Raw genomic sequence first — 14,086 nt, 5'->3', positions numbered from 1 at the left:
TTGTAACTAATTTTCGCACCTTTGTAAAGTAATCCAGTATTTTATTTTCAAATCAATATTATATATTTAATATTGGTGGCTATATATGCTAAAGATACTATAATCAACTAGTTTATTTGATTTAATGAAATTAAATTTTAATTATCATATACTTCAAAATGAAACATTACAAAAAATTGGTCCAAGACCGGGCCGAACCGAAAAATACGGTTTTGGTTTGGTCCAAGACCAAATTTTTTAGGCCAGGTGTTCAGTCCACCTAAATACGTTTTTTCGGTCTTCAGTCGGTCCAGTCCGGTCTTCGACCGATGCCCACCCCTTAAATACATGCGTAGTTTATCAAATTTATACAATTGGTAAAAACAGATATGATGGATCACATACTCCCTCCTATTCACTATATTCTTCCCCTTTCCTTTTTGCACAAGAAATAAGAAAATGAATTTGGACCACACAAAACACATTACCCCACAAGCAATTTAATTTGGACCACACAAATCAACCCAAAAAAGGAAATATGGAAGAAAACCCGAATAATCCGAATAAAGAAATAGGGAAAAATATAGTGAATAGAAGGAGTATAAATTGCTCTATAAAACAAAAGATGAGGACATAAGTAAATAACAATTTTATAATGTTCAATCATGTACCCATGAACATAATAATTTATGTTAAAAAGACTTCAGTTTTAAATTTTAATGAATACACATGGATTTTCAAGAGTTATTTTTTGTTCTTTTTAAAATCATACTATATATTAATCTTCTAACTCACCGCTGACATGACATGATAATAAAGCACTAAAAATGACATATCACATTTATAGACATCAACAAAAAAACATCAATTAGACTTCATAAGTGATAAATCATTATTCATTGTAATAAAAAGATTCCTTCTTTTTTTGCATTTAGTGATTCCTAACCTGTACTAATATCATCTATAAAGAAAGAAAACAAATTATTAAAATGTAGACAAGATCATGAAATATATTTTAAAATTCGCAAAATTACTAATATATTTTGTTTAATTCCTATATTGATGATATTCTTCCCAAAAATAAGCGTACTCTTAAGTCTTAACCATCTTATATCTACAGTTATGGTAAAATGATACTCCATCAGCTAATGTGATTGTCGATAATTATTACGTGATAAGACGGTCTCATACTATGAGAAGGGTTCCGTAATGTGAAAAGAAAACAAATTTATTATCATTATTAATTAATAATTTTTTTTAATAATAATAATAGACCGTCTGATAGTGTGACTTGTAAGACCATCTTATTTCACAATTTGTGATTTTGTGAAACGATCTCATTAAATAAAATGACAGTTTATTTGTTAATAAATCTGAATCTTTTTTTTTACAAAAATGTATATTTGGAAATAGTTTTAGATTGTCTTACTCAATAATTTGTGTATAATTATTTTACATGCTACATTTTGTTTTTGTTTTTTTTCCAATTAATTTTTAATGGGTATATATACGAGTATAGAAGGGTAAGTTTCTTACCATTAAAGGGTGGTTTACTATAATTATAATATGGAGTAAATGTCATCTATATAACTATACTTTTACTTTTCAATAGAAGATGTAGTACTCTAGATTATGAGTGGTTATATTTGAAAACATTTTCCCCGATCATTTTTTCCACTATTTAAGCGAGCTTATATATCCTCTAAATTGTCTAAATGTCTGAGTGGACCTATCAAACGAGTCGAGCCATACAGCCTATAGGTCAAGTTAAAATACATGTCGGGTCAAATATGAGTCGATTCATACGGATTACGAATCGGGTTAGGGTCATAATACCGGTCAGAAATTAGTAACTAACACCTTTTTGTAAATTATAACTTTTTTTTTAAAAAAAAGTAAATCTTTTTAATATAAATATTTTAATCTTATTCAATGTTTATCTTAATTATAGTGAAAGAATTATAGAAATTAAGTTATTTTAAGAATTATTTTATTGTGTTATTAAAGGTTATAAAAGTTATATAAAATTGTTTTTTAATTGTTTTTGGAATTTAAAATAATGAATATAATATTTTAATTTTTTTTTAAATATAATATATAAATATTAATATGTTAATAAATATCTTGATTTATCTTTGAGCCAACGAGGCGACATGTTCGGGTCGGGTTTTAACCATAAAGTAATGTATCATTTTGCGTTCGGACCGAACGGGTTACAGCCTTTCAGGGTCAAGATTTTCGGGTCTTTACCCTGAAAAAAAAAATGAATGAGGTCGGGTCGGGTTTGTGGGTTGGGTCAAATTTCGACAAGTCTTTATCTCAGTCATATTTTAAATAACTTATCATTTTGTTAAAATAATTTGGCATAAGAATTGTACATGTAACCAGCTCTAATATATTCACAAAAACAATTAGCTCTAATTTGTTGTGTTTTATATTTATATAAGATTCACTTTAGCTAATATGTCTTTCAATTTATTAACAATATATATACGGAATATTAGCTTGAAGCTAATCATCTAATTATAGAACCGCCCGTGAAATTCACGGGTTTAAAACTAGTTTTATTATTACTCTAACATATTGTAGTACAAGTTTCAAAAAGTTATCCATCTATAGTAAATGCGGTTAGGTTGGGCCAAAATTTGAGTCAAAGCGTGACTTAAACCTAGACTAAAATTATTTTTGCCACTTTTGGACTGGACCATCAGCTAATTTGGGTCAAACTGAATGGCCCAAGCCTTAGAAAAAAATGAGACTAGATGAAACTCAATTAAACTGAATAAGAGCTCGGATCGATGATTTTTTAGCATATTGAGGACATTTAACACGCTTAACTTGTCAATATGTTATTTTGTGTGATGTGAGTTACTTGCGCTACATGACGTTCACATAATTCAACACAAGTTACGACTTACGAGTACCTATGTTAATGACTATCAATTAAGTTAATTGGCATATGTAATCTTCATTTATTATTTCCAATACGTGTTCACTGTCAATGCGCATACAAGGTATTTTATAGAGTGTACATAGTTAGCAATGGTTTTTCTTTCTTGTTCAAATGACCGTACTTTATCGCGGATAAGAAACACTTGTATAGAGGAACGTTGCGTTTTATAGGGACAAAAATAATCAAAATATCAAATTTAATAGTACAATTTTTTTTGGAGTATGCCATATTCGAGATACAGTGGGTCTCCCTTGCGACGGGTCGGATATTGCGACGGGTATTTTGTGAGTAGAAATGGGTAGAGGGGACAAGGTGGGCACCCACCCCATGTGCTTTGTCTCTCACCCTTATGGGTTTTTTGTGAGACAATATGGTACCCGTCACAAGTTTGTGACGGATACCCTCCGTCGCAAATGAGAATTTGTGTTCGAGATAACTACTTAGCCCAAACCGGCCTACTAAGTACTCTACGACCTTTTGGGGCGAGTCACAGGCTTTTTGAAGCGCGGACAATAGCTCAAGCCTAAAAAGATACCAGATTGGCCTGAGTCACACCTGTAAGAATATTGGGTCCAATATTATTTATGTGGACACACTATTATACAGATTGTATTTGTTTGCTATCGTTTAAGTTTAGCCCAATATAGTGATCCATCTGGATAATATAATACGGACATATTAATTACGTCTTATAAAGTATGGGCCGGATATCTTAATTGTGTAGATACCCATTAGGTTACTAATGCATGATGGGCGCATTAGATTAAGGAGACTATATATAAGTCACCTGAGTTATGGTCCCTGGTAGCACACAATAACCTAATCTCCCAGCCATCCCATCAGTAGAGAGATCTTTGTGGTATGTGTGTCTACTAGAAGACCTAATTCTGAAGACCGTCCCTTCAGGCGGTTTATTCCAACCTCTAGTCATGTAATCAGGTACGCTTCCGCAGCTAGTATTTACCGAATAATTTAGTATGAAGTTTATGGTCTCTATTCGGATTAATTCTAACAAGTGGTATCAGAGCCACCTTCAAAATAAATTATTTGGGATGGATTTGATTGATACAACACATCCATGAATTTTACAATTCGGATGGTATGGTTTAAGATTTGCTTTCATGAATTATTTAGTGGAACAAACTCCCTCGTATTTACATGCTCCACATAATTACTTGTGATAGTGATTAATTTTTATCTGAGATTAGGGATTTGGGGATTTGGGCAATTGAAGTTTTGATAAATTATAATGGAATACTAATCTTGTTTCTTACCATAATTCGGTGGTCATGGTGAATTCAGTTATTTGTATCCCATCATTATGGAATCTGATTAGTAAATAGGGTTGATATCATGCATAATATCCACTATCCAGTATAATGAATGGGTTACTTGGTTGACAAAAGTTTTCGTATGTTTTTTTTTTTCGGTGGTTTAATTTCGATGGCGGCTAGTTCTAGCCCTTTGATCTGAAGACCATGTTTTCATGGGAAGTAATATAAGTTTTGGATTTAACTAATGTATTATGTACATTTGGTTCATGTGATGGGTCAAGATTTAAGCTCATTTTTTTTGTTGTTTACGAATTTAATACAGAAAGGGTTTTGTGTTTTAGTTTTGACACATGCTTACAATTCGGTTTGATTATAATAAGGCCTATGTATTAAATTCGGTTTGATCAAGTTAAGGCACATGGTACGTGAACGTTGCATACTAATCGTAATCTTTGAGTGTTATATCCATGAAGACTTTGCTTTTGTATTGGATTCTAGATTAGCACAATTTTGTGGGAATTTGGTATTGGTTCATGTTGATATGGAATGTTTTTATGTTACATTCTGTTGACAACTGAATGTCTAAATGCCGACAAATGAAAGCTAAGGTTTGTATTTTTTGTATTGTCAATATATGTTACGGAATTATAAGGCTAAGGATATATTGATATAGTTATCCCTATCACTAAAGCTTTGATCATCGACATCGATTAAGAATTTATGTTTTCAGATTTAATAATTGACCAATCGGATTTATAATAACGGGTCTAATATTTTAGGTTGTTTGATCGACACAATAAGTTGCCAAAGTAACCTCTATTGTGTAAGTTGACTGATTTAGAATATTATGACTACAGTGTGTGATTGAGTTTCATGCGGATAATGGTCGGTCCAAAGGAAGGCTATTATTTGGCCGAAATTCAGTCATGCTTGTGGTGATAAGTATGTAACAATTGTAAGGTTTCCATGTGAATATTAAGTCGGCCCAAAGGAAGGCTAATGTTTGACATTAATTTATTGTTAATACTTGATCACTACACCAAGATGACCACTTACAAGTTAATTTTATGTCCAAAGACTAAACTTAATGTTGTGTTAGGTATCTTGTGATGATGGGGATGCCAATATTGAATCTGAAAATCAAGTTAAGGGAGTGTCATTATGTTTATGACACTCATAAGGATTATGCCCATAACGTTTTTAAGGTGAATAAATTCAGTTTTTGGTTTAGTGTGTGCAGTTCATGCGAATAATGGTCGGCCCAAAGGAAGGCCATTATTTGGCCGAATTACATATACACGTTGGGTAATAAATATGTGACGATTATTCGGATTTTCATGTGAATATTGAGTCGACCCAAAGGAAGGCTTAGTATTCGATGTGAGTTTATCGTCAATATTTGATTACAATTACTAAAGAGTAATGTCTTTAACTAGTTAATATTTACGTCTAGTAACTAAATATTAATTTCGAAAAGACACTTTAATTATTTGAATTTATTCAAAATATAAGGATGTTGTTTTGTTCATTCAGTTTGACATTTATTGTTATTATATCTGTCATTTCAGTTATATTCTCAATTCGGATGAAACTATTTATTAAATGAATGATAAGAGAATGTGAATTTTATCTCTGGTTGCTGTGATCTTACCTTGCTTTAAGAATGTATAATTCTGCTTCTCATAAGGTAAAAGTTATCGTAAGGACTAAGGTATGTAACTTTGAGAAGTATTACATCCAAAATGCATGAGTTTAGTGATTATTCGAGTTTAGAGAAATATTTAAGGGCATTGTTTCAGTTTCAGTTAAGTTAATTCAGTTAATTAAGAAGCTGCAAAAGTCAAACTCAAAGAAATAACAACAAACATAAAGTTAGACTTTTTTTGTAGTCGTTAGTTTGTTAAGAGTTTGGACACATAAGGAAAATCTAGTACCAGTTTTAACGCTTGGCGTGTCGGTAAAGTTAAACTTCTCATTCGGTTTGTCTAAGATTAATTTTTATATCCAATCATGTTTGGTGGGTGAATTTGGTTTTTTCACCCACATAAATATATTGATGCAAGTATAACTAAATATGACAAGCCAAGTGATGATGAAAGATTCATCTATTTGGGGCAAGTCATCATCTGAGTTTGAGACAGTCAACTAATTTAGTTATCATTAATGACTTATTCTTTTATTTGTATGTGAAAAATACTTTCGGTACCGCCTTTAGGTGAAAAGGGTTATTTTTCGTATGGACAAATTTGGTTTCTTGTCTATTGAGAAATAATTAATTTTGTATTTTCCTAATTCAAATAAGGGTGAACCTATCATTTTTGATAACTTTAGATAGTTTAGATTGGAATCTCTTTTAAGTAAACTTGCACTAAAATTCAATAGATATAAAGAAGAATTATGAAACTACAATTTCTCTTCGGTATGACACATTAAAAGGGAAATTAAAGTTTTGTGTCAAAATGAAATTGTTGACCCCTTTATTTCGGATATTCATATTTAAGGGTTAAAGGGAGAAGATTAGATACCAAAATTGTTTTTTTTTTAATGTCTCATTATTAACATATATACGGAAAGGTGAACCATTCTACATCTAAGTATTAATGGTTTAAATTATTATGTTAATTTGTAGACGGATTTTAGGCATGGATATCTAAATCTCATTTGTGAGAAGTTTTAAGTTCCTGACGTTTTCAGTGATATTTGACTGAGTTATTTTTCTCAGTAAAGGAATAATTATGTCATTTTGATCATAAGTGTTAATACTTTGGCAAATGATATTAAGGATAACAACATCAAGGTTATTTTAAAGAATTTCTAGAGGAGTTTGATCTTGTACTCCCTCCTATTCTATATATTCTTCCCTATTTCCTAAAACGGATTATTCAGGTTTTCTTCCCCTTTCTTATTTTGGAAACTTTTACTCTTATTTTATTCATTTCTCTCTCCTATCACCAAACTCCACCCAACACTTTTACTCATATTTTATTACTTTTCTTAAAGTTTTGGCCCCACCATTCCTTATTTAACTCATAATTATTCATCCCTCTCTCCAATCACAGTTCATAGACTATACATCTGAGGTAATACATCTTATTGTTTATTTTTTGAGTTTTATTTTAATGTTTTTGAGTTCTGCTTTAGTATAAAGTTTTTGAGCACATTTACTAAAACATTACACTAAAAAAATATAATATTGCTCAAAAACTATATTTATAAATGGCAATATGCTCGGAAAAAATGTGTGTATGCTCAAAAACTACAAGGTTTGAGGTACTACCTCAGATGCGTAATCCTTTTTCTCCTCCAATCACCAAACCCCACCCAACTTTTTACTCTTATTTTATTACTCTCCTTAATTCCCGTGCCCATAAACAAAGGGAAGAATACATAGAATTGGAGGGAGTATTTGATATTATTACACCATATGAGGATTAATATGGATAGTGTAGTATGTATACAAACAAGATCCTAAGGCCTGGTAAGGAGTGTGATTATTCATATTCTATTCCATATTACTTTAGTTATAAGTTCTTAAGATTGCAGCTATCTTTGGATAAATTTCTAACAATACCATTGACTACTTAATCATAGTGTAAATAATGTACACATCCGGTATGTCCAACTAATTAAGGTTGAGGTTTAAAAGTCATAAGGTTAATAGTTGGACTTAAGGAGAGTCAATGACTATTTTGTTGAATAGTACTTAAGGTTTAAGGGTAATAAAGTAATGATCCCACAATAAAGCTATTTAAGACGGAAATTAAGGGGTTCATTGAGAATATTGAGTTTGAGTGGGAGAAAAGGTAATTGACATTGTTTCAAGTCTCCTTATACAGGATTATAAGATCAATTTGGTTGGACAAACTCAACTATCTCAATAACCAATTCATTAGAAGATCCACATAACTACCTAAAGTTATGAAATATATTGGTTTCAAATATTAATTTGTTACCAAGAAGGGTGTAAAAGGTAATGCGACAGTTAGGATCATTTTGTTGATAATGACTATAAGGATATTTTGGCATATTCGGTTTTTCGGTTACATTGGATGAATGTTAAAGATTTGTCTCTTAATGATGACATCGATGAAACTATTCAGTGCAGTAACTAGAACTTTGATTCAATAGATTCAAAGTAGATTTTCTACAATAAGGGAATTCATCCAATAAATCTCAAGTAAGGTTTTCTGTCATAAAGATTACAAATCTGCCTTGCTGTCATCTTATTTGTTTTAGATGAATGGGTAGATGATTGTAGATACTCAAGATTCAGTGGGAGTAAGTAAATATTTCTAGTTAATACCCTTTCAGTAAAGGAGACAAATTAGTCTCAAATGCCCTAAGGAAAATATTCAGAAAAATTCATTAATGCTTAAATTCAGGTGTCTCAGGAAATATTTAATGTGTTTAAGTATTATGGTATATATTTAGCTTGTATGCGTTTGAATATTGCGTACATTCTAAAGTTTGTTGGACAAATATTAAGGTAATACGGATTAAGATCTTGGATCCACTAAGGGCAGCCAAATATATTGTTGGTCATTTATATTTGGAACAAAACATTATTTATAGGAGATCGATTCAGGTTGAGATCATTTGGTATTTCGACTCCTAGTTGGTTATGAACATTTGTCATGAGGCTGCAAATTTAGTACGGTATTTAAAGACCATTTAAGTTATTTTGCGACAAATGTACAACTGTAAAGTTTCTAATAACAATATAAGTGATGTTTGTTTAAGAAACAATTCAGAGTGAAAAAGGTGTCAGTTATACATGTTGATACAAACTCCATTTTGCGGATCCGCTTACTAAGGAATTACCACCCACGGTCTTTCTTGAGTTAATTGCTCAAATGGGTGTTTCGGTTTTTAGGAAATTCAGTTTAAGTGGAAGTTTGTCATGTTAGACACATTAAAGTTTACGGTTATCAAGTTCTGCAGAAATAAGGTTTTCGGTTTACGGTTTCACTCTGTGTTATTTTGGTTGATCTCACTAAGGTGGACCAGTTGGAAATATACAAATTTTGGATCACATTTGGATGTTGTTTCCATGCTACGCACCTATATTAGATTCATGTCGTTGGTTATATTGGCATACATGACCATTGAGGGTCCTGTTACGACAAACTGTAGCAAATGCCGCTTTGATCCTATGTTAGTATGATTGATGGACCGAATTGCATAAGACGGTTGGAATGTTGATAGCACTGTTGAACGCGTAAGGTTATAAAATAAATACAATTTTTCAGGTGTCACATCGTATCTGTATTTGACCCAAGTGGGAGATTGTAAGAATATTGGGTCCAATACTATTTATATGGACACACTATTATACAGATTGTATTTGTTTGCTATCGTTTAAGTTTACTCCAATATAGTGATCTATCTGGATAATATAATACGGGCATATTAATTACGTCTTATAAAGTATGGGCCGGATATCTTAATTGTGTAGATACCCATTAGGTTACTAATGCATGATGGACGCATTAGATTAATGAGACTATATATAAGTCACCTGGGTTATGGTCCCTGGTAGCACACAATAACCTAATCTCCCAGCATCCCATCAGTAGAGAGATCTTTGTGGTATGTGTGTCTACTAGAAGACTTAATCCTGAAGACCGTCCCTTCATGCGGTTTATTCCAACCTCTAGTCATGTAATCAGGTACGCTTCTGCATCTAGTATTTACCGAATAATTTAGTATGAAGTTTATGGTCTCTATTCGGATTAATTCTAACAACACCAACGGGTCTATGCCCTTTAATCACTCTAAATCCGTCAAATTGATCAATATCAATGTATCATGCTTGTAAGACTTAAGACAGGCCTAATAAATTTGGCTACGAACAACTTGAATTGTTGTTATTTAATACGCAGCAATTCTCCTTTGTGACGGTCACAATTTGTGATGGGCAAATGTGATCACTTTTTGATAAAATGTAACCACTAAAGTACTGTTCATAAAATGTTACCTATAAAAAAATGGTCACATTTTTTCATTAAATGGTCATATTTGGCCCATCGCAAGCTTGTGACGGAATAGTACCCGTCACAAATGAGAATTTGTGTTTAATACGGAGTACAAATCTAATATTGCATACCATCACGACCATGTATTTCCTCATCCGTTCCATTCAACTGTAAACAATTAAATGAAAAGGCTTAAAATAGAAAACGTAAATAATTCAATGGAACAGAGGAAGTAAGTATTAAATATTCATGTTGGCTTTTATTCATTGGTTGTACGTTGCAAAATTCTTGTGTCTATAAGAGAGCTCGTTGTCAAGTTTCGGGTCGATAACTTCACTGTCAAAATGGTTAGTTAACTATGTTGTTCGACTTGAAATATAAACTGAAGAGAAATATCTCAGTTTTTAGTTGAATAGTCCCGACTTTTGGACTTTTGGGCCTTTAGGTGTAAACGTGGGACTGGAAAATTCCAACTAAATTCTGAAACCATTGATCAATCGTCAATCGTCAATCGTCAATCATCACTCATCAATCGTCATTAGACCAAGCTTTTGATAGAAATGGCTCACTTAGGCGTTTTTTTGATGAAACGAATCTAATCAATCGAATCAATTTATAGGATTCGAATCGAATCGAATCGAACTTATAGGATCGAATCGAACTTATAGGATCGAATCGAATCGAACTTATAAGATCTCGAATCGAACTTATAGGATCTCGAATCGAATCGAACTTATAAGATCTGAACTTTTCTGAACTGAACTTATAGGAGCCGAACTTAACTTAATTTTATTTTATTTTATTTAACTTAATTATTATTATTATTATTATTATTATTATTATTATTATTATTATTATTATTATTATTATTATTATTATTATTATTGCAAAAAGAGAGAACATTGATAAAAAAAAAATTATAGTCTAAAACACAAGGTAAAATAATAACATTTTTCCGCTTTATATGTATTGGTTTGTTCATACATTATACTACGATTACATTACGATAACAAATAAATCACATATTATATCTTTTTTTCTAACCATTTATTTCCATATTATCATAATTCTCATCACTTTCATCTTCACTATCACTCTCAACAACGGATCCATTGCCTCGCCAAATGTTTTTGACTATGTTGTTTCGTACCTAATACATGGCCTTATTCCGTTTTTTATCAAACATGCCCAAATCTATTGTGACGCTGAAACTATTAATGAGAGGAGTGATTTTTTTTAAAAATAATAATGTATGTATCGAATAATTAATGTTAAATGTTTTTGTATCGGTCTTAAAAACAATACTCCGTATATAGCTTTTCTGAACTAAATTTATAGGATCTGAATTTTTTCGAATCGAACTTATAGGATCGAATCGAATCGAACTTATAGGATCGAATCGAACTTATAGGATCTCGAATCGAATCGAACTTATAGAATCGAATCGAATCGAACTTATTGGATCTGAACTGAACTTATAGGATCTGAACTGAACTGAACTAAACTTATAGGATCTGAAGTGAACTGAAATTAAGAGACTTTAAGTCCAAAAGAACAGGGCCTTATTACTCATGCAATTATGTTAGATCCATTCTCAAGCATTAAGAACATACCAGCAAGACCCTAAACCAGGCTAACGAGTCAATCTGGTGAGGTCCGTGGGTTAAGTCAGTTTGGATCGGGTTATTTATGGTTTGCAAAAATTCCGGTCATGAGAATCATTTTGGGTCCACCTAATTTTCTGGTTTATTATAAACCATATCAAATTAGTTAGGGACAATAGTGAGTGTGCAACGATAAGCATGCGGATCATGCAATGGTGGATTGAACTTCCCCCCTAGTCGTAAGAGTCAGGTCATATTAGGTCGAGTCAACCTTTACCTCGAACCTAGCCTTACCCTACCCTCATAAGTCATAAGGTTCTCCAAATTACAAGCGCCCCCTAACCGTAGCTGGTAAGTGTGGTAACTAACCATCTATTTTTAACAGGGGCGTCTTAAAATAAATAGAGGTCCGGTGTACCGAGAAAAAATGAGGCCCCAAATATGAATGCACAAGGGTACTACACTTCGATTTTTGTATTAAATTTAATCAATAAGGCTTGTAAATTCGGTGTTCAAAACCGAAGGTCCGGTTCCTCCGCCCGTGGTTGCACGAGGTGTTAGACGCCGCTAATTTTTCACTACAAATGCGTAATTTAACTATTCCTACTTGCATAAAAATGAAGGTGAAAACATGAGTGATATACTTTATTTTCTCCAAGCCTTCATACTCCGTATTCCATAAGGAATGATGTAGGCATATGATACGACTAATCTAGTAGATACATGAGTTTCAACTTAAAAATGCCTGTGAGATTCGAATCCAGGACTAATCAAAGACTATTTTCGAATCGAAAATGGTAGTGCACGTTTTCACAAAAACAAACCCCGAGTTATTGAGTTGTATTTAAGAATAGAGGAGTAAAAACCTTCTTGCGTTTGTAAGGTGAATTATCTCTCTTTTACGGTCACAGAGCTCTTTCCGAGGATTTTCACAAATATTCCCGTATGCAAAAAGTGACTAGTCATTAGTGGGTAAAATGTCAACATCTTGAGTTAAGCTATGCTAGACGATCACAAATTTGGGCAACATAGATTTGTGTGAACATGAGCTAAGATTGAAAAGTCAGACAAAGCTTATATTCAAAATCGGGTTTTTTGTCAAACACAACCTTTAAAAAAAAGTTTTTTTTCAAACACCACCTTTAAAAAAAAAGTTTGTAAAACACAATCTTTAAAAATTTTTTTGTTGTCAAACACGACTTTTTGGCCGAAGGACTTAACATTTTGCAATGGGGTAACTTTCAGTCGATGTTTGAGATAGCAAACGATGTCGGTTTGAGGTGTTCTTGGACTCGTTGGAAAGGTGGAAATACAAGCTTTCCAGGGGTTATCAATACGATGGCCAAGGGTGGCCTTATGTGGGGTCTATAGATGTGTAAAGTAAGCATGGTAGGAGAGGCTAGCTCTAAAGCGAGTGGTCATAGAGTTTTTCGTGGGTCTTTAAATGGGGTTATGGTGTTTTATTTGGTCTGAAATTTGGTATATAGATAGAAGGGAGTGTAAGGTAGGTCGTAGTTGTGTTGTTTTTTGTGGTTGTTTGCTGTAAGTGGTGGTTTGAGGTGAGTTAATTGACCCAAAAAAAAAATCATACTTTGACATTCTTTTGAATGTTTTTTACCTCCAAATTAACTCCCCTCGAACCACCACTTGCAACCAACAACCACCACAAACAACACAACTAAGACCAACCTTGAAGTCCCCGCTACCTACATACCGAATTTCAGACTAAACAAACCACCATAACCTCATTAAAAGACCCACTAAAAATCCCCGACCACTCGCTAATCTCTCCGACCAGCCTTACTTTATACAGCAATGGACCCCACATAAGGCCACCTTTGACCATCGTGTTGATAACCCATGGAAAGCTTGTATTTCCACCTTTCCAACGAGTCCAAGAATACCTCAAACCGACATCGTTTGCTATCCCAAACATCAATTGGAAGTTACCCCCATTGCAAAATGTTAAGGCCTTTAGCCAAAAAGTCGTGTTTGACAACAAAAAATTTATTAAAGGTTGTGTTTGACAAACTTTTTTTTTAAAGGTGGTGTTTGGAAAAAACTTTTTTTTAAAGGTTGTGTTTGACAAAAAACCCTTCAAAATCTAATGTGCATAAACTTAGATGAGACTGAAGTGTGAATCTTAATGAAATTTGACACTCCCATTTTAGTGGTGTCTTGGAGACTGCGTAAAAGTAAATGAGAAGAATATAGTAAATGGCTGAGCATCGGTCTAAGACCGGATCAATCCGGACCGGACCAAACCGGACCAGACCAAAAATAAAATTTTTGTGGACCGAA

This window comes from Silene latifolia, chromosome 11, assembly GCF_048544455.1.
Source record: "Silene latifolia isolate original U9 population chromosome 11, ASM4854445v1, whole genome shotgun sequence".
NCBI classification, from domain to species: domain Eukaryota; kingdom Viridiplantae; phylum Streptophyta; class Magnoliopsida; order Caryophyllales; family Caryophyllaceae; genus Silene; species Silene latifolia.
This window is presented reverse-complemented; position numbering follows the sequence as displayed.